The sequence below is a fragment of the Entelurus aequoreus genome, linkage group LG12 (assembly GCF_033978785.1).
Source record: "Entelurus aequoreus isolate RoL-2023_Sb linkage group LG12, RoL_Eaeq_v1.1, whole genome shotgun sequence".
NCBI lineage: Eukaryota > Metazoa > Chordata > Actinopteri > Syngnathiformes > Syngnathidae > Entelurus > Entelurus aequoreus.
In genome coordinates, this window is record NC_084742.1 from 27695100 (window position 1) to 27715569 (window position 20470).

Here is a 20470-nt window from a genome sequence, read left to right on the forward strand (position 1 = left end):
AATATATTGCAAAAATCTGTTTGAATCAAGAAACAATTCTAAATTGAAGTGTGACCCCCCCCAAAAATATGAATCCAGCCAGTTGCAAGTTGTTGTAAGATTCCCATCCCTAGTAATAATAATAATAGTGCAGAACACAATCAGTCCGAGTCAGTACTTCACTGGCCTGACCCTGCGTGTGATCTTCTGCTAACATGTGCTAACATGTCCTTGTTGTCCACCTACACACCGCTCGTTGGGACACAAAGCCCACCTGCCACGCCGCTGTCACTTACTCCCCAAGGCGACTCCCCTCCCATGCAGCATCCCACGCAGTCGTCGGTCAGTCACACGTGCTGCTTAACCTCCCTAACGAGGTGCAGCGGCGGGTCGTGTCAATCTGCTGCGCCTCCGCCCACGCCGGACTCTGGCTGGTGTAATTGACTTCCTGATGGACTGTCTGGGTGGACGTGATGCATGCTCGGATGGCGTGGGTGCGAGAGGCTACGAGGAGATTCGACACAACATCCTTGTCATCATCTTTGACTGTTACGTCATTCTAGCAGCAATTATTGCTAATTGTAGACCACTTGAGTCAGTGGACTGTGTGGGTTCTGATCCCAAAAGGATTTAAATCTTAACGAATCCTCCTAAAACAAGCAAGATGACCGGTCATTTTGAATAGATTTATTGATTGAGACTTTTATTAGTAGATTGCACAGTACAGTACATATTCCGTACAATTGACCACTACATGGTAACACCCGAATAAGTTTTTCAACTTCTTTAAGTTGGGGTCCACGTTAATCAATTCATGGTAGGAATGACATAAGACTCAAGGCGGGTGAAAGATCAAGGTTTTTACTTCAGTTTGCCTCACATATTTAAGGTTTCTGCAAGTCAAACCAAGCAAGACAAATCTATTAATTTTGATGGATATTTAGATCCAGTTGCTAGCAGTCAGTGAAGTGAAGGTTAAAGCAGCTGGTTAATTGGTCGTAGTAAATAGCTTATATTTGTATAGCGCTTTTCTACCTTCAAGGTACTCAAAGCGCTTTGACACTATTTCCACATTCACCCATTCACACACACACTCACACACTGATGGCGGGAGCTGCCATGCAAGGCACTAACCACGACCCATCAGGACCAAGGTGAAGTGTCTTGCTCAAGGACACAACGGATTTGACTAGGTTGGTAGAAGCTTGGGATTGAACCAGGAACCCTCAGGTTGCTGGCACGGCCACTCTCGTCGTCCCCCAACAGTCTTGTGGGATCCATGAATCAGCCAATACATGTCTGTACATAAATGGGTGACACTGAGATACTGGAGAGTCACATAATTGCATACAGTATGCCTTTCTGCGACTTCCCCAGTGTCTATGTGTGACTGTGACACTCTAAGGCGGGGCTGTCAAACCGTTTCGCACCTGGGGCCAAAATTCAAAGCACACTTTGCCTATGTGCCAAGTTCGGCCCGCGAATGAATTATCTATAGCCCCCGGGATGATATTTGATTAGCATTAGAACCGGCCCACAGGCCACAGGCGCCTGCTTCTGTTTTGCACGCACAAATACTCCCATTAGTGTTGGTGCTAGGAATTTTCAAAATGGGGTCCCAGGGACCCCATCAAGTCATAAAAATGGGGTCCCACAGTAAATTTTTGGGGTCCCACTTTTTTGTAAGCGTTTTGAAAACAAATGATAAATGTATGCATTATCCTGTTATATCTCACATTCTATATTGTGTTTGGAAAAAGGTCATAAACGTTACTTAATTCATAAAAAAGAAGAAGAATACAATAGAAAACAAATGTTTATGCATATGTAAATGTATTCATTTATAAACATTCATTCACTTTCTTCTTTCCTTCATGGATCTAAACTTTACCGCTGCCGGTATTTTTTTCTATATTTGAATTGTAATATTTTCAGAAAGTGTTTGTTCTATTTTTGGCCAAAGTAAGACAAAGAAAACAATCTGAAGTTGTCTTTATTTTTAATTTTTAATGCCATGACTTTAATAGTCCGGCCCGCGTGTGCACAGATTTTCCTCCATGCGGCCTCTGAGCTAAAATGAGTTTGACACCCCTGCTTTAGATCATGGGCCGAACACTTGTGTCGATGGGCTTTTTATCAAGACTGGTGCGGAGGAAATGTGCATTTTTGGAAAAGTTAGTTTGTTCCTGTTTGAATAGTTCTATGTTCCGACAGTCTGAGTCCAGAAATGTGTTGTGACTGGTAATTTGATGCGCGCAGGGATGTCAGAGGGGGAGATAGTATGGGAGAGATCCGCTTTGTGTGGATGCTGAGATGGCTGTGAATGTTTCTGCTCGTTTGAAAAAGTGATTTTTGATCGACCACCTCCTCGTCATCCTTTAAACATCTGGGCAAAAGCTACAATATTTTATGTGCGGTCAAAAGCAGCAGAATCCGGGAGTAACTTCATTTGGGATCACGGTATACCGACAAGGGCAATTTTCGTGATTTTACCACAGAATACCGAACTCTTTGGCAAATCTGATTAATACCACTGTGGCCTTTAATGAAGATTGTTTTACATAAGGTGAATGTGTGTGTGATGTATGGAAAGGTGTTGCTAAAGTTAGTTAGGGGTTCTGATTTGCTAAAATTTGCCATGTGGGATGGATTCACCTTGATCTTGAAATGGTCCCAGAGTTAGACACCTGTGCTGCAAGGTAAGTGGCTGCACTCCCCTCTGACAAAGTCCAGTTTGAAGCCTCACAATAGCAACGTTCTGTTGATCATTTGTTCAGTCTTGTCTTGGTCTCATGATGTCAAAATGTGCATGATGAAGAGAGTACTGTTACATGGAAACATCAGCTGTATATTAAATATTTTAAGATCACCAGTAGGGCTGCATGATTAATCAACATCAAATCGACATCGAGGTTTTAGTCAGTGTGACTACGTAACCGCCAGAGACTGAGATTTTTGGTGTTTTGCTCTCTCGCCGCTGTCACCGGCATTTGAGTGACAGATATGTTCGCCAATCAGAATTGTTGAGCCTGACGTTTGTTCGTCTCTCGCTTAAAACATAGTCAAGAGGTCTCACTCTGTGCATCGCTCTCAGACCTGAGCGCTGAGGCCGACCTACTCAGTGGCCTTGTGATTAGAGTGTCCGCCCTGAGATCGGTAGGTTGTGAGTTCAAACCCCGGCCGAGTCATACCAAAGACTATAAAAATGGGACCCAATGCCTCCCTGCTTGACACTCAGCATCAAGGGTTGGAATTGGGGGTTAAATCACCAAAAATGGTTCCCGGGCGCGGCCACCGCTGCTGCTCACTGCTCCCCTCACCTGCCAGGGGGTGATCAAGGGTGATGGGTCAAATGCAGAGAATAATTTTGCCACACCTAGTGTGTGTGTGACAATCATTGGTACTTTAACTTTAAACTTTATTAAACAGTAATATTAACTAAATGCAGTGAGTCCTTTTGTCAGTCATTCACAATCTTTGTGTTTGTGGGGGGGGGAGCGGGGCGCGAGCTTTACTAACACAGGAAGCACGTTTCCTCCCTAGTCGTAACTCGCCAGTGAGAAGTGACACAAAGTAACAAAAATTAGGAGGACAAAATTATGATGTACTGTTGTGGTAATATTTTTGTTTCAAATTGGACGGCAATATACGATCAACAAGGAGGAACGAGCGAGAATGCCGCCAACACATCATGGCAATAAACAAAAAAGACAACGTGCGGCCTCGTTTTTAAAACTGGAAAAAAAATACACTTTAAGATGTTCAGTATTTATTTAAGTAAAATTTTTGCTAACAAAAATGAGAGTCCATTTTATTTTATTTTTTGTTTAATTATTCAGGATAAAAAAAGTTATTCACCTTCCAATTAAAGTGTGATGCAAACAGTTATACGGGAATAAGAAATAAAAGTGTATATCCGTTTAAATGGTTACTTGCAATATTATACATTATTACATTATAAACACTGTATGGTTTTTATCGATTATTTCTTCAGTTTCACAGCATGATGTAGACAAAAACTCTTGAGTCTGTCTGCATGGAACCAAATATTTTTTAAAGAAAATATTTGCGTATTGTTCTAATTAACTTGCTCAGTGGCCTTGTGGTTAGAGTGTCCCCCCTGAGATCGGTAGGTCTTGAGTTCAAACGCCGGCCAAGTAATACCAAAGACTATAAAAATGGGACCCATTACCTCCCTGCTTGGCACTCAGCATCAAGGGTTGGAATTGGGGGTTAAATCACCAAAATGATTCCCGAGCGCGGCCACTGCTGCTGCTCACTGCTCCCGTCACCTCCCAGGGGGTGGAACAAGGGGATGGGTCAAATGCAGAGAGTAATTTCACCACACCAAGTGTGTGTGTGACTGTCAGTGGTACTTTAACTTTAATGTGTGGCACCTTGAGACACGAATATGTTGATTGACAGTCTAAAAGTAACATGTAACTTAAATAACATGTGGTATTTTTGCAGTTGTAAACATTTTTTTGTATGAAATATAAAAATTGCAACTCGAATCACAATTGCAATTGTGGAGATACAACTTGCAATTAGGTTTCTTCTCACAATCGTGCAGCCCTAATCACAAGTATGTCTACAATATGTCCAAGCAAGCAAGAATCCTGCACATTTTGACAGATGTGATACCAAGGAAGCCTGTGATATCTGAGGTCAAAGGTCACTGGTTCTTTTTTTAGCCACTCTTGATGTTGTTTTTCTTTTACTTAAAAATTGCACCGGAAAGTAAGTTTGTGATGATGTAAAGTGTTTTCCTCCATCTTTGTTCAACTTTATAATACTTATCAGCAGACCTGTGTGGCGTTGTATCAGGGAATTAATTTTCTGCACTTTTACACACGAGCCACACCCTCCCTTCCACACGTGGATGCTGGGATGCCACTCTTCCATTAATCCAAGCATCCATCCAGCTTTTTGTCTCGCTGACACAAGTGATGGACACTTTTTTTTATCATCTATCTTCTTCCTTTACCCATCACTGAGTGTTTGGGAATGTCTGTGGGCCCCGTCCCTCCCCCACTGCAGTGATGGTGATCTAATGTGAGCGACAGCCAGAGTACACACCTGTTCGTATGCCTACTCGCGGCATAAATTAATAGATGATAAATAAAGGAATACATTAAGGGAAGGGGCGGAATGAGAGGTGTTGCCATCAGGAAAATTAAATTTCTCACTCCGACACACACTCGGCGGTGGGAGGGGAGATGGATGTGTGAGTTGACATGTTACAAATTGTGCCACATTCAGCTTTCACAACCTTTCTGACTGGATCTCCTTAAAAGGTCAAATTGTGAAGAACGTTAATTAGCTCCACAGTGCATGCAGGCTTTGCGGTGCGTTGAATGCGACACAAGGCATTTACAGCACGGAAGCGTGGACTGTTTTGTTAGCCTCAGGGGCACGCAAACTTTATGCACTCCAAGTGGCGGCCGTAAGATTTATGTGACTGTTGCGGTGCGGTTGCACGGCGCCAATGACCTCACCCGCGGGGTCGAGTCTGGCCTGCTGCAAAGACTTGCAAACTGGTCTCACGTTGCATTTTCGCAGCTTTATGGCAATGAAATTGTAGCCTCAGACACACAAGCGCGTTCAAGAATTGTGTGTCTGCATCCTTGGGCTCCTGTGGTAGTCTTATTCACCATTTCCTTATTGGAGTTATTCCAGACTTCAGAGAGCTCCAATGCACTTAATGGATTTCAAGATAGTCCGCCGGGCTCTGAGGGATAAGATATGGCTGATATTCGTTTTTCACATTGTTTAAAGTGATGGATTGTGTACACAGCTTAGAGTCAATAAGCTATGATAGCACCAGGAGGACACTTAGCACAAAAAATGATGTGCTAAGTGCGCTACTTTGTTTGTTTTTTAATATGCAGACGTTGATTTCCCTCGCCGGCCTTTAGACTTTGCAATAAATCCGCAATTGGCCCAGTGCGCACACTTGGCCCGGCCGTTTGGGCTTACGAACATTTTGGGTCGGCACGCTCGTTGTTTATTGTGATCCACGTGCTGCTTTTGGAAGACTTTCCCCCTGGGATTACATATAGCATGAAAAGTAGATTAGGACACTCAATGGGCTGCAGAGATGTGAGGTCTGCTGAGGGGCCTCTAAAGCCGCTCTCATTCAATTATTTAGTGGGGGTTGTTTTCTTCCGTTTACAATCACAGCAAGCGACGTTTGGGATGACGTCTGAGCCAGGATGGCTAAGGTAGCTGAGGTCAATTGTCCCCACGGTAGGGTTATATCATTTGTCAGCACTCTGTCAGGCACAGTTGGGTCTCAGATAGTTTTTTCAAATGACTACTTGTATACTTTAGAACAGGGGTCACCAACCTTTTTGAAACAAAGAGCTACTTCTTGGGTACTGATTAATGCGAAGGGCTACCAGTTTGATACACACTTAAATAAATTGCCGGAAATAGCCACTTTGCTCAATTTACCTTTAACTCTATGTTATTATTAATAATTAATGATATTTACACTTAATTGAACGGTTTAAAAGAGGAGAAAACACGAAAAAAATGACAATTACATTTTGAAACAAAGTGTATCTTCAATTTCAACTCTTTAAAATTCAAAATTCAACCGAAAAAAAGAAGAGAAAAACTTAAAAAAAGAATTTATGGAACATCATTAGTAATTTTTCCTGATTAAGATTAATTTTAGAATTTTGATGACATGTTTTAAATAGGTTAAAATCCAATCTACACTTTGTTAGAATATATAACAAATTGGACCAAGCTATATTTATAACAAAGACAAATAATTATTTCTTCTATATTTTCCAGAACAAAATTTTTAAAAGAAATTCAAAAGACCTTGAAATAATATTTAAATTTGATTCTACAGATTTTCTAGATTTGCCAGAATAATTTTTTTGAATTTTAATCATAATAAGTTTGAAGAAATATTTCAAAAATATTCTTCGTCGAAAAAACAGAAGCTAAAATGAAGAATTAAATTAAAATGTATTTATTATTCTTTACAATAAAAAAAATAAATTTACTTGAACATTGATTTAAATTGTCAGGAAAGAAGAGGAAGGAATTCAAAAGGTAAACATGTATATGTGTTTAAAAATCCTAAAATCATTTTTAAGGTTGTATTTTTTCTCTAAAATTGTCTTTCTGAAAGTAATAAGAAGCAAAGTAAAAAAAATAATGAATTTATTTAAACAAGTGAAGACCAAGTCTTTAAAATATTTTCTTGGATTTTCAAATTCTATTTGAGTTTTGTCTCTCTTAGAATTAAAAATGTCGGGCAAAGCGAGACCAGCTTGCTAGTAAATAAATACAATTTAAAAAATAGAGGCAGCTCACAGGTAAGTGCTGCTATTTGAGCTATTTTTAGAACAGGCCGGCGGGCTACTCATCTGGTCCTTACGGGCTACCTGGTGCCCGCGGGCACCGCGTTGGTGACCCCTGCTTTAGAACAAGAACACAAGGACTGTTTTTTTTTTACTTTAAATTTTCGCCAACATCGCTAAAGTACCTAAATGAAAGTGAGTCACTTTTTTTGCAAATATTTTATTATATCTTATCATAAATGAAGAAATAACACTTTGATATGATGTAAATTAGTCAGCGGTATAGGAATAATTTTTTCCCGTCAGAATATGTCAATGCAGCTATTGATATCCAAACCTCTGGCAACAAAAGTGAGTACATCCCTAAATTAAAATGTCGAGGTTGAGCAGAATTAGTAATTTTCCTTACCGTGTGCCATGTGACTGGTTTTACTGTTGAAGGTGTCAGGTGTGAATGGAAATTTTGTTGTGTTAAATTTTATATTATCACTCGCAAAGTAGCAAATAACTCCCTGAAGATGTGAAAAAAAGACTTGTTGATTAAAAAAAAAATGCTATTCTGAGGGGACAGATAACTTGTTATACAGACTTTACACTGATTATTTTATATGGTATTGAAGTAATTTCATATATATATATGAATTTACGGCATGGCGTAGTGGGTAGAGCGCCCGTGTCAGAAACCTGAGGGTTGCAGGTTCGCTCCCCGCCTCTTACCATGCTGTTGTGTCCTTGGGCAGGACACTTCACCCTTGCCCCCGGTGCCACTCACACCGGTGAATGAATGATAGGTGGTGGTCGGAGGGGCCGTAGGCGCAAATTGGCTGCCACGCTTCCGTCAGTCTACCCCAGGGCAGCTGTGGCTACGAAAGTAGCTTACCACCACCAGGTGTGAATGAATGATGGGTTTTTAACATGTAAAGCGACTTTGGGTACTTAGAAAAGCGCTATATAAATCCCAGGTATTATTATTATTATTATATATATATATCCATTCATTTTCTACCGCTTGTCCCTTTCGGAGTCGCGGGGGGTCGCTGGAGCCTATCTCAGCTGCATTCGGGCGGTAGGCGGGGTACACCCTGGACAAGTCGCCACCTCATCGCAGGGCCAACACAGATAGACAGACAACATTCACACTCACATTCACACACTAGGGCCAATTTAGTGTTGCCAATCATCCTATCCCCAGGTTCATTTTTTTGGAGGTGGGAGGAAGCCGGAGTACCCGGAGGGAACCCATGCAGTCACGGGGAGAACATGCAAACTCCACACAGAAAGATCCCGAGCCAGGGATTGAACTCAGGACCTCTGATTAATCACATTTTGTCATTTGGATTAATCATAATTATTCACAGTTTATTACTTGCTTGCATAATTGAAATTAGCTTGAGAAAAGACCCCAATATTTGTACACAAATGGAATTTATTTGTTGTCAGAATGTTATCCAGGTAAAACGTGGTAACAGTTAATCTAAAGTTCTTTCATGCTGTACTTTGGAGTGACATTTGCCAGCGAGCACGTCAGTCGGAGCCTCTTTACTCGTTTTTTTTACTGAGCTGAACATTGACCGTATAGCGGTGAAGGTAAAAGAGCTTGTATGTTTAAAAATAAATTGAAAAAATCTATCACACTTCTGTGAAATCAAACTGTCCAATTTGGAAGCAACACTGATTGAAAATCAAATTCACATGCTGTTGTGCAAATGGAATAGACAGCCTGCAGTGTGTTTTTCCACTTAATTTATGAGTATTACTCCAAATAAATTGATAAATCAACCCTGATAAGGCACACCTCTGAAGTGAAAACCATTTCAGGTGAGTATCTCTTGAAGCTCATCGAGAGAATGCCAAGAGTGTGCAAAGCAGTAATCAAAGCAAAAGGTGGCTATTTTGAAGAAACTAGAATATAAAACATGTATTCAGTTTTTTCACCTTTTTTTGTTAAGTACATAACTCCACATGTGTTCATTCATAGTTTTGATGCCTTCAGTGACAATCTACAATATTAGAGTGTCAGCCCTGATATCGGTCGGTCGTGATGCCGAGTCATACCAAAGACTATAAAAATGGGACCCATTACCTCCCTGCTTGGCACCCAGCATCAAGGATTGGAATTGGGGGTTAAATCACCAAAAATGATTCCCGGGTGCGGCCACCGCTGCTGCTCACTGCTCCCCTCACCTCCCAAGGGGTGAGGGTGATGGGTCAAATGCATAGGATAATCTCACCACACCTATGTATGTATGTATGTATGTACGTACGTACGTACGTACGATGTCACTAAAATGACTTATCGAAACAACACTAAATTAAAGTGCACTTTTTGTACAGAACGCCACTACAATAGTTTGAAACAAATAAAGTACACTTTTGTGCATGATTTCACACAAGATATTTCAAAAACTGACAAATAAAAATGAGCTGCGTAATAGGAAATCAAATAGTGCATGTCCTTTGCTATGTGGTAGGTTACTGCAGACGTTATCTCCTTCTGTTGTTGACTAGTTTTTTTCATACGGTGTTAATCTGGAAATGGTGTTGATGTGGAAAAGGTTGCTTGGGCATTTTGTGGGTGTGGCACCGAACGGAGATGTTGACATGCAGAGTTTCAAGCACTCTTCATTCTCTAGCGGGCGATTTTTCAAATGTAGCAATGCTTTTGCCGCATACTTGACATATTACTTACATATTGTTTGTTCAACATCTTCCCACTTGAAGCCAAACCACCGCCAGACGATGGACCCCGTGCTGTTTTTCTTGGGAATTAATTATTCTTCCTTCATTTGTTACCAGATTTGCACCTTCTTTCTCTCGTATTACCACTCGCACCTTTCCGCTAGCATCACAGCTAACATTACCCATGCCGCTACCTCTCTGACGTTGCACGCGCGACAGTATGTGACGTATGTAAGAAGGTGCGCTTGTTTTATGTCTTTGTGAGAAGGAGAGACAAGAAAGAGTGAGAAGAGCCTGTAGTGTAATGCCCGCAGCTAAAAGCAACTGTGTGAGAATGTATACTCGAATATCACAATATAGTCATTTTCTATATCGCACAGAAAACCCCCCTGCGATATATCGAGTATATTCGATATATCGCCCAGCCCTAGAAGAAAGTACATTATATATACACATGAAGTGCACATATATGTAGGAATCATGTTAGATTAATATTATAATTTTGGAATAAACTGAAAAAAGCAATGCAATTATGCAGGATGAAGGTTGAGCTCCAATGCCGCTAGCTTAATGCTAACGTCCAATGAAGTAGCTCATAGACAAGCTAACTCAAATTAGCTTGGCCAATTGCAGGCACATATACTGTATATAAACAATCTTTCACACTAACATTCATATTTATGGACAATTTACAGTCTCCAGTGAACGTAACATATATATTTTTGGAGAAGACCCCCACACGCACGGGGACACATGCACATGCACCCGCCGATGTCCATACGGAGGTTCGAAGACGCACACGGCGTAACGTTAGACAGTAATAATGTCATAACAATTAGGGTAATTTACACTGGCTTGAATAAGAAATGCATACATTTGCTTAAAATACCCTTCTCTTCAACTTTCTCTCCTCACGAGTGTCAACTCCGTTATGTTACGCGACCAGCTGAGACGCTTCTGACAGGCGATTTAGATGCACTTGTTTTTGTTGTTTTTTTCAAAATAAAGCAATGAGTAATGATTTTATGACATTTGAGCTGTTTTTAAAACTTATTACAGCCAATAGTACGAAAATACTACACTGTATACGGTATATCCATTCATACAATATATCACTTAAATGTGTTTTCATGTAAAAATAAAATAATTTAAAAAAATATATATATATATTTTGAAGGTGTGGCGGCCTTATTTTTGTGGCAATCGTGTACATGTAGGGGTAACCTTGTATATTATATGTATATATATATATATATATGTATATATATATATATATATATATGCATATGTATATACTCAAAATGTATGTGTGTGTGTATGTATATATATATATATATATATATATATATATATATATATATATATATATATATATATATATATATGCATATGTATATACTCAAAATGTATGTGTGTGTGTATATATATATATATATATATATATATATATATATATATATATATATATATATATATATATATATATATATATATATATATATATGGGTTGTACTTGTATAGCGCTTTTCTACCTTCAAGGTACTCAAAGCGCTTTGACAGTATTTCCACATTTACCCATTCACACACACATTCACACACTGATGGCGGGAGCTGCCATGCAAGGCGCTGCCAGCAGCCATCAGAGGCAAAGGGTGAAGTGTCTTGCCCAAGGACACAACGGACGTGACTAGGAAGGTAGAAGGTGGGAATTGAACCCCAGTAACCAGCAACACTCCGATTGCTGGCACAGCCACTCTACCAACTTCGCCATTGCTGCCCTACCTGCAGATGACCTCCTTACATAATACACATCCCATTTATCTGAGGGACTTATTTTCCCTGGTGTGCAAGGTTTCCAAACTTTTCCTCCGTGCAATTGTCCTCAAAGTGTCCTTGACGAGATCCTCGCTGCGAAAAAGTGCTTTTAATAATTAACAGCGCCACCCTGCAGGCTGGCAGAGCTCCAGGTAGACGACCACTCGCCTCCAATCACCCCCCCCCCCACACACACAAACAAGAACGTGTAGGTGCACTTGTGCCCACCTACCTAATAAAATATGATCATATGTGAACATGCACACACACGCGTGCTAATGACACCAGCCACTTGCACTATTTATGTGTTTATGCACTGCTGCACACGCTCACTGCCTTGCAACCATGCACTCTCTTATCTGACGCACTTCACGTGAAAACACACACACACACACACACACACACACACACACACACACACACACACACACACACACACACACACACACACACACACACACACACACACACACACACACACACACACACACACACACACACACACACACACACACACACACACGGGCAGGCTCACAGAGAAGTAACAATCACGCATGGATGCCATTTGCAGTATTTTTTTCCATTCAGTGCATTCCATCCAGCTGTCAGCAGGCTGTCAGTGTGTTGTGTTGCCAGGCGAGTGGCCCCGCCCCCTCTTCCACAATAAAACACGCCTTTAAAATGTCAGCAGCTCCCGACAGAGCTCAGTGCGAGAGGCAACTAATCGATTTGCATTAGTTGTTCAATTGACTTTGGCTTGAACTTAACTCTCGGCCTCCTCCCATCTGGCCTTATTGTTCCTTTCTTTATCGTTTTCATCATCTTCCCTTTCCTGTCTTTATTCTTTCATCTCCTTTCCTTTCCTGCCTTTTGCTTTTTCTTCTTCTTTCTTTTCCTTTCCTTATCTTTTTCAAATGTTTCCATCATTCTCCTGTACCTTACATTTTATTTCTTCATTTTATTTAATGTTCTATTCCCTCATAATTCAGCATTTTGTTTTCATTCCTTTCATTTCCTTTACTTTTCATTTTCCTATTTGTCTTTTGTCCACCTTACTACCTATTCTTCTCTTCTTTCTTTTGTATTTTCATCTTTCCAAGTTGTTAATTTCCCTCATCTCTTACTCTCGCTCTATATCCGTGGATTTTATTTCAACGTAGTTTTGTGTCAAAATCCGTTTTAGCATCTTTATCCACAACCAGAGGGCAATGGAACACGGCCATAAGACCCTAACATGGTCCTCCAGAGGGTGCAGAGTTCAAAGGTCAAGGTCACAGTGGCTTGACACCTGCGTCTTATTCACATGTGATCACAGAGTGCCTAACAGGAACTTTTATGACATCTGCCCAAGGAGTGAACTCATCAAAATTTACAGGTTGAAGGTCACCTTCGCCCTTTATGAGTTACACACTCAAATGTCAGACCTAATTACGCTTTCTTTGGAAACAATTTTTTATTAGCATATAGTAGTTTTCTTCTCAATTAAAAAAGTACTATATTACACAAAAAATACTAATCGGTTTTAATAATGTAATAATAATAATATCTGTAATAATATGTTTTATTATTCAAGAATACATTACAAAACATTAAGAAATCTCCTTTCAGAATGCATTTACGGTACCTTTGCAATTAATTGTTAGTTTTTTGAAGAAGAAAAAAAGGAATATTACAAGAAAAGTAGTATACATACACATATACATAGACAAAAAGTATTTCCTTTATAATATCACAAGATTTAGTTTTGTAGTATAATATGTAGGGACAAAACCATTATTTTTTAACCTGACTCGCCAGACCCTTGTAGTTTGCTGAGCTCCACACAAGGATCTGTGCTCGAGAATATTGCAAACTCCTTCAAGATAGCAAAAAATAATGAACCAATCAGGATCGCCGGGCGGGATTTTATAGATGCGACGTAGCGCCGAAGTGACTGTTTGATTCAAACAACAATGGCGGCACGCAGTGAGAAGTCGTGTGCTGACATTGATTCTGCTATTGCAACAGTTTTGCGACATCGATCGTCTACTGACATTGCTGCGTTGTTTCAGTAAAAGTTCTCTAACTTTTCACTCTGTCGTTATCCAATATGTCAGCCGTTCTGTTTTGCATTTCCCAGCGTCGCTCTCATCAGCGTCACGGGTTGATTTGGATGTGAGTGGTTGAAGTAGCACGTCATTCAAGATAACGGACATGTGGTTTATCCAATCACATACAATGATTTTTTTTTTTACAAAGTCCAGCCTTCTGAAATACATCTCCTATTGAGAAGTCCCAGATCCTTGTGTGGAGCTCAGCGAACTACAAGTATCTGGCAAGAGTCAGGTTAATTATTTTTCTCTAAAAAAAATTACAGTAGTACCTCAACTCACAAGTTTAATTGGTTCTGTGATGGAGCACTTAGCTCAAAACGTCATGACATGAAATAAATTAATGACCCCAAAAACAAATTTTCACATTAAAGATGCACTTTAAAAAACATTTTAGATAAGAATTATAGTATGACAAACAATACAATAGAATATAAGACAAATAACTACCATAGTTTTATGGTAGCTTCCCCATCAAACACATATGTTCATGGATATAGGCTCCAGCGACCCCCTCCCCCCCTCCCCGCGACCCCGAAAGAGACAAGTGGCAAAAAGTGGATGGAATGTCCGCCTTTTAGATAATATTTTAACATTCTTGGCAGGCGTTACATAGAGGTGGGGGAAATAATCTATTATTAGATGCATCGCAATTCGGACATGGAGGATTATTGAATCGATTAGTAAACGTCAATACTAGATAATCAATGTATTTATTGAAAATAAAGTAATGCCGACAGTTCTGAAATGTGGCTGACTGCAGTGAGGCACCTCACCGAGAGATCCGACCAGCTCCTTTACTATTGGGCACTTATGGTCCAGTTTTGCCCACATTTTCATTACCTTAATAAATGTGGGAATTAATTTAACTGTTTTTTTTATTCCAAATTAATTGTTTTTTTAAGTTGCAAGTGACAAAAGCTTATTTAGTGAAACGAAAATAAATGTAAAAGTACATCAATAAACATAAGTTTAAGATGCATCAATAATCGATTTTTAAGCGAATTGTAGCTCTTGAATCGTGAGGTGCCCAAAAATGACCGCCTGTAGCGTTAGACTCATTCTGTTCCAGTATGGTGCAGACTAGCTGCGGTACTGTACGCCTAAATTGCTTCACCAACTTAGCTAGCTACACGCTCTGTTTTTTTAATGATTTATTTCTAAAATTAAATGAATATCATCCACTTCTTCTACTCACCCTTGTCCTTAACACTCACTTTCTTCCTTCCCGTGTTTGGAAAAACAAAGTTATGTCGATCTTTATCTACAAGCTAATGCTAGCGAGTAAAACAAGATATTTTGGGAGAATTTTGCAGGGTACATGGTGGTATTTACTATGCCATCTCATAGTGGGGATGCGTGCAACTCAAATATTTGTTTATAATTCAAAGCATCACAATTAGTTGAGAGACAGCTCTTATCTCAAAACACTCTTAAGTCAGGGCACTGTTAAGTTGAGGTACCACTATAATAATATTTGAGAGTAAAGATATTTTACGCTTAACAATCTATCAATTGATTTACTTTGCTAGTATGGTTAATTTGTGTTTCAACGCAGTTCACTAACCCCAGGACGGGACCAAACCGATGGACTGAGAGCACCTGAGAGTTGGACTCTCGTCCTAAGTGAAGCAAGTGTAAAATGCTCACGGCACTAACGCACCAAAACACCCAAAATAATATGACCAAATACGAGCAAAACCAGGCTATTATTAGCAACAAGCAACAGAAAACTTGAGTAAATCATCAAAATATCAATGATAAATATCAGCTTAAAAGTGTAAATACAGTAATACTTTGGTGAACAAAGTGGTCGTCAGAAACAGTGTCTTCAATGTCAATAGAAAGCGTTTTGACGTCTCTTATATCACTTCTCAGCTGGTAAAGACTCCACCATGTAAAAAAAAGTCTTACAATGGTACAGTTTGTTACATGGAAGACTTTCTTCAGGCATTGTAGAAGTCAAGGAACAACTTTATGCATATTCTTAACAGAGTGTTATTTGGTCGGTTTGTTATCGACTAGACTTTTTGTTTTGTTTTGTCGGGACCAGAGTAAAAGTGTAACCCCATGTTTAATGGCGATGATGCAATTGATGGTTAAAACAACTCCAATGTTGGAATAATGTGTCTCCTGCATGTTTTTACCACATATCCATTTGTGCTTTTTTATAATCTTGCAACAAAGTACAGGGAATCTGGAAAGTATTCATGGCGCTTCGCTTTTTCTACATTTTGTTATGTTCCAGCCTTATTCCAAAATGTATTAAATTAATTTTCGTCCACAAACGTCTACACACAATACCCTATTATGACAATTTTTATATACACATTTTTGCAAATGTATTAAAAATAAAAACACAAATAAATCCCATGTACATAAGTATTTGCAGCCTTTGCTCAATACTTTGTTGATGCACCTTTGGCAGCAATTACCACCTCAAGTCTTTTTGAATACGATGCCACAAACTTGGCACACCTATCTTTGGGCAGTTTTGCCCATTCCTCTTTGCAGCACCTCTCAAGCGCCATAAGTTTGGATGGGAAGCGTGGGTGCGCAGTCATTTTCTGATCTCTCGAGGGATCTTCAATCGGATTCGAGTCTGGGCTCTGACTGGGCCACTTAACAACATTTACAGAGTTGTCGTAAAGTAATGTATTTGATATTGTGTGCTTGGGGTCGTTGTCCGTCGCCCCAGTTCGAGTTCAAGAGCGCTCTAGAGCTGATTTTTCATCCAGAATGTCTGTGTACATTTCTGCATTGACTAGTCTCAGAGTTCCTGTCGCTAAAAACCATCCCCACAGCATGATGCTGCCACCACCATGCTTCACTGTAGGGATGGTATTGGCCTGGTGATGAGCGGTGCCTGGTTTCCTCCAAACCTGATGTCTGGCATTCACGCCAAAGAGTTCAATCTTTGTCTCATCAGACCAGAAAACTTTGTTTCTCATGGTCTGAGAGTCTTTCAGGTGCATGTTGGCAAACTTTTACAAAGGACCGGCTTCTCCCTGTGTACTCTACCATACAGGCCTGATTGGTGGAATGCTGTAGAGATAGTTGTCATGTACGGTCTGTAAGGTTCTCCTCTCTTCACAGAAGAATGCTGTAGCTCTGACAGAGTGACCATTCGGTTCTTGGTCACCTCCCTTCTCCCCTGACCGCTCAGTTTAGATGGTCGGCCAGCTCTAGGAAGAGTCCTTGTGGTTCCAAACCTCTTCCATTTACGGATGATGGAGGCCACTGTGCTCATTGGAACCTTCAAGGCAACAGATATTTTTTTGTACACTTGGATTTGTGCCTGGTGACAATCCTGTCTCTGAGGTCTACAGACATTTCCTGCTACTTCATTCTTGGTAAATGCTCTGCCATGCACTGTCAAGTGTGAGGCTTGTATATCGACAGGTGTGTGCCTTTCCAAATCATGTCCAACCAACTGAATTTACCACAGATGGACTCCAATTAAGCTTTAGCAACATTTCAAGGATGATTAGTTAAAACAGGATGCCCCTGAGCTCGGTTTTGAGCTTCATGGCAAAGGCAGTGAATACTTATAAACATCCATCCATTCATTGTCTTCCGCTTATCCACGGTCGGGTCGCGGGGGCAGCAGCCTAAGTAGGGAAGCCCAGACTTCCCTCTCCCCAGCCACTTCGTCCAGCTCCTCCCTGGTGATCCCGAGGCGTTTCCAGACCAGCCGGGAGACATAGTCTTCCCAACATGTCCTGGGTCTTCCCCGTGGCCTCCTACCGGTCGGACGTGCCCTGAACACCTCCCTAGTGAGGCGTTCGTGTGGCATCCTGACCAGATGCCCGACTCTCTCATCTGGCTCCTGTCGATGTGGAGGAGCAGCGGCTTTACTTTGAGCTACCCCCGGATGATAGAGCTTCTCACCCTATCTCTAAGGGAGAGCCCCGCCACCCAGTGGAGGAAACTCATTTCGGCCGATTGTACCCGTGATCTTGTCCTTTCGTTCATAACCCAAAGCTCATGACCATAGGTGAGGATGGGAACGTAGATCGAGCGGTAAATTGAGAGCTTTGCCTTCCGGCTCAGCTCCTTCTTCACCACAACGACTCGATACAGTGTCCGCATTACTGAAGACGCCGCACCGATCCGCCTGTCGATCTCACGATCCACTCTTCCCCCACTCGTGAACAAGACTCCGAGGTACTTGAACTCCTCCATTTGGGGCAAGATCTCTTCCCCAACCCGGAGATGGCACTCCACCCTTTTCCGGGCGAGAACCATGGACTCGGACTTGGAGGTGTTGATTCCCATCCCAGTTGCTTCACACTCGGCTGTGAACCGATCCAGTGAAGAACCTGGCCACATGAAGCCAGCAGGACCACATCATCTGCAAAAAGCAGCGACCTAATCCTGCAGCCACCAAACCGGATCCCCTCAACGCCCTGACTGCGCCGAGAAATTCTGTCCATAAAAGTTATGAACAGAATTAGTGACAAAGGGCAGCCTTGGCGGGCTCCAACCCTCACTGGAAACGGGTCCGCCTTACTGCAATGTGGACTGAAACGTGATTTTTTATAAACTCACAAAAATGTCTAAAAAAAAAACGTATTCACATTGTGATAATGGAGAATTTTGAAGACAATATGAATTTATTCCATTTTGGAATAAGGCTGTAACATAGCAAAATGTGGGAAAAGTGAAACACTGTAAATACTTTCTGGATGCACTGTAATTTATGTGTTGCAATGTAGCAACACTTTCTGTTCAGGCTGCCATTTTGTCCGTTTGTTTATGGGGATGAATGTTTAGGCACGTACAGCAAAACAAAGCCATCAAAAAGTGTCACAAAGTGTGTGGAACTAAACGATTTTAACCTGTGGAGCGTTGCAGGCTCGCTTATCTGGATGTTTTCACAGACGGTGTTTGACATCCACCACGCCACCCCATTGGCTCAGGGTGTAGCTGCCGGGTGAAAGGTCAAGTGAAGTGGAGCTGGCAGCGGGAGGGAGGGTCAGAGGGGAGGAAAGTGGAGAAGACGAGGAAGGGCGACGGGGTTAAGACCTTAGTGAAAAGGAGTCCATAGTTAATATGGCCTATTGTCCCCTTTGCGCATTAACCCTGGCCCTAAACAAATATGGCTGCCCCTTAATGAACAACACATCTGCATCTTGGAGTCATTTGAGGGCGAAGAAACGCAGGGAACATTTTTTGGGGATTGCAATGTTGCGCTCACCACACCGCAAGTGACACACACACAGGCGCACATCTCCAATCAGTGCTGGAGTGCAGCCTTGCGGTTGTCGTGAAAGTGCAGGCTAGCGTCTAGCACAACAACGGTGGCGGCTCCTGGCGTCTCACACCTCACCACCGCATTACCTACAACGACAATTTCAAACCCAGCCGCTCTCCTCAACAGGAAACACTTTGCAGATGGGACTTTCTTTTTAGAAATCCGCAACTCCTAATTAGCACTTTGGAGCGTGTGCAGCTGTATACACACACACACACACACACACACACACACACACACACACACACACACACACACACACACACACACACACACACACACACACACACACACACACACACACACACACACACACACACACACACACACACACACACACACATATTGCTGCATCTTAGCTGACTGTGTGGGCGTTATACAGCAATAAAAGTCCGACTAAGGAAGCCACATGGGAGCGTTTATCTTTCGACAGACTACTTCTGTCTAATTAGCCTAAAAAAAAACCCAGACTGCAACTCAAGTACACGTGTGTTGGGATATGTTTGTGCTGTTTTTGTATTGTTTCGTGGCCTTGCAGGTCAGACTTGATTAGCAGCAGCTAATGATATGCTACAAAGACTCATAGAGTATGCCATAATGACAGCTCAGTACGTACCTTAGTTTTAGGGCCACATAGTTTCATTTGGTTACAGTAAGGGAACCACATGCAAAACACAGCTTTTAAGTAAACCTCTTTTACAATTTTTAGAGCGAAACTTAAAAAAGTTGCAGTAACAGTTATTTTTAGGTAAATGAAAGTTTGTTCTTGGCGGAAGTTCAGCATTATTAGTTCTAGCTTGTAGCTCCGTTCTCCTAACCTGACTCTCGCCAGATCCTTGTAGTTCGCTGAGTTCCACACAAGGATCTGGGCTCGAGGGCAATGTAAACTCCTTCAAGATAGCAAAAAATAATGAACCAATCAGGATCGCCAGGCGGGATTTCATAGATGTGAAGGGACTGTTTGATTCAAACAACAATGGCGGCCGCAGCGAGGAGTCGTGTGCTGACATTGATTCTGCTATTACAACTGTTTTGTCGAATCTACAGAATATTCATTCTTTAAAAGATGAAAAGAGAACGGTTTTGAAGGCATTTGTTTTACTTTTCGCTTTGTCGTTATGCAATATGTCGGAATGTTCTGTTTTGGATTTCCCAGCGTCGCTCTCATCAGCACCACGGGTTGATTTCGATGAGAGTGGTTGAAGTAGCATGTCATTCAAGACAACGGACAAGGGGTTTATCCAATCACATACAATGATTTTTTTTACAAGGCCCCGCTTTCTGAAATACATCTCCTATTGAGAAGTCCCAGATCCTTGTGTGGAGCT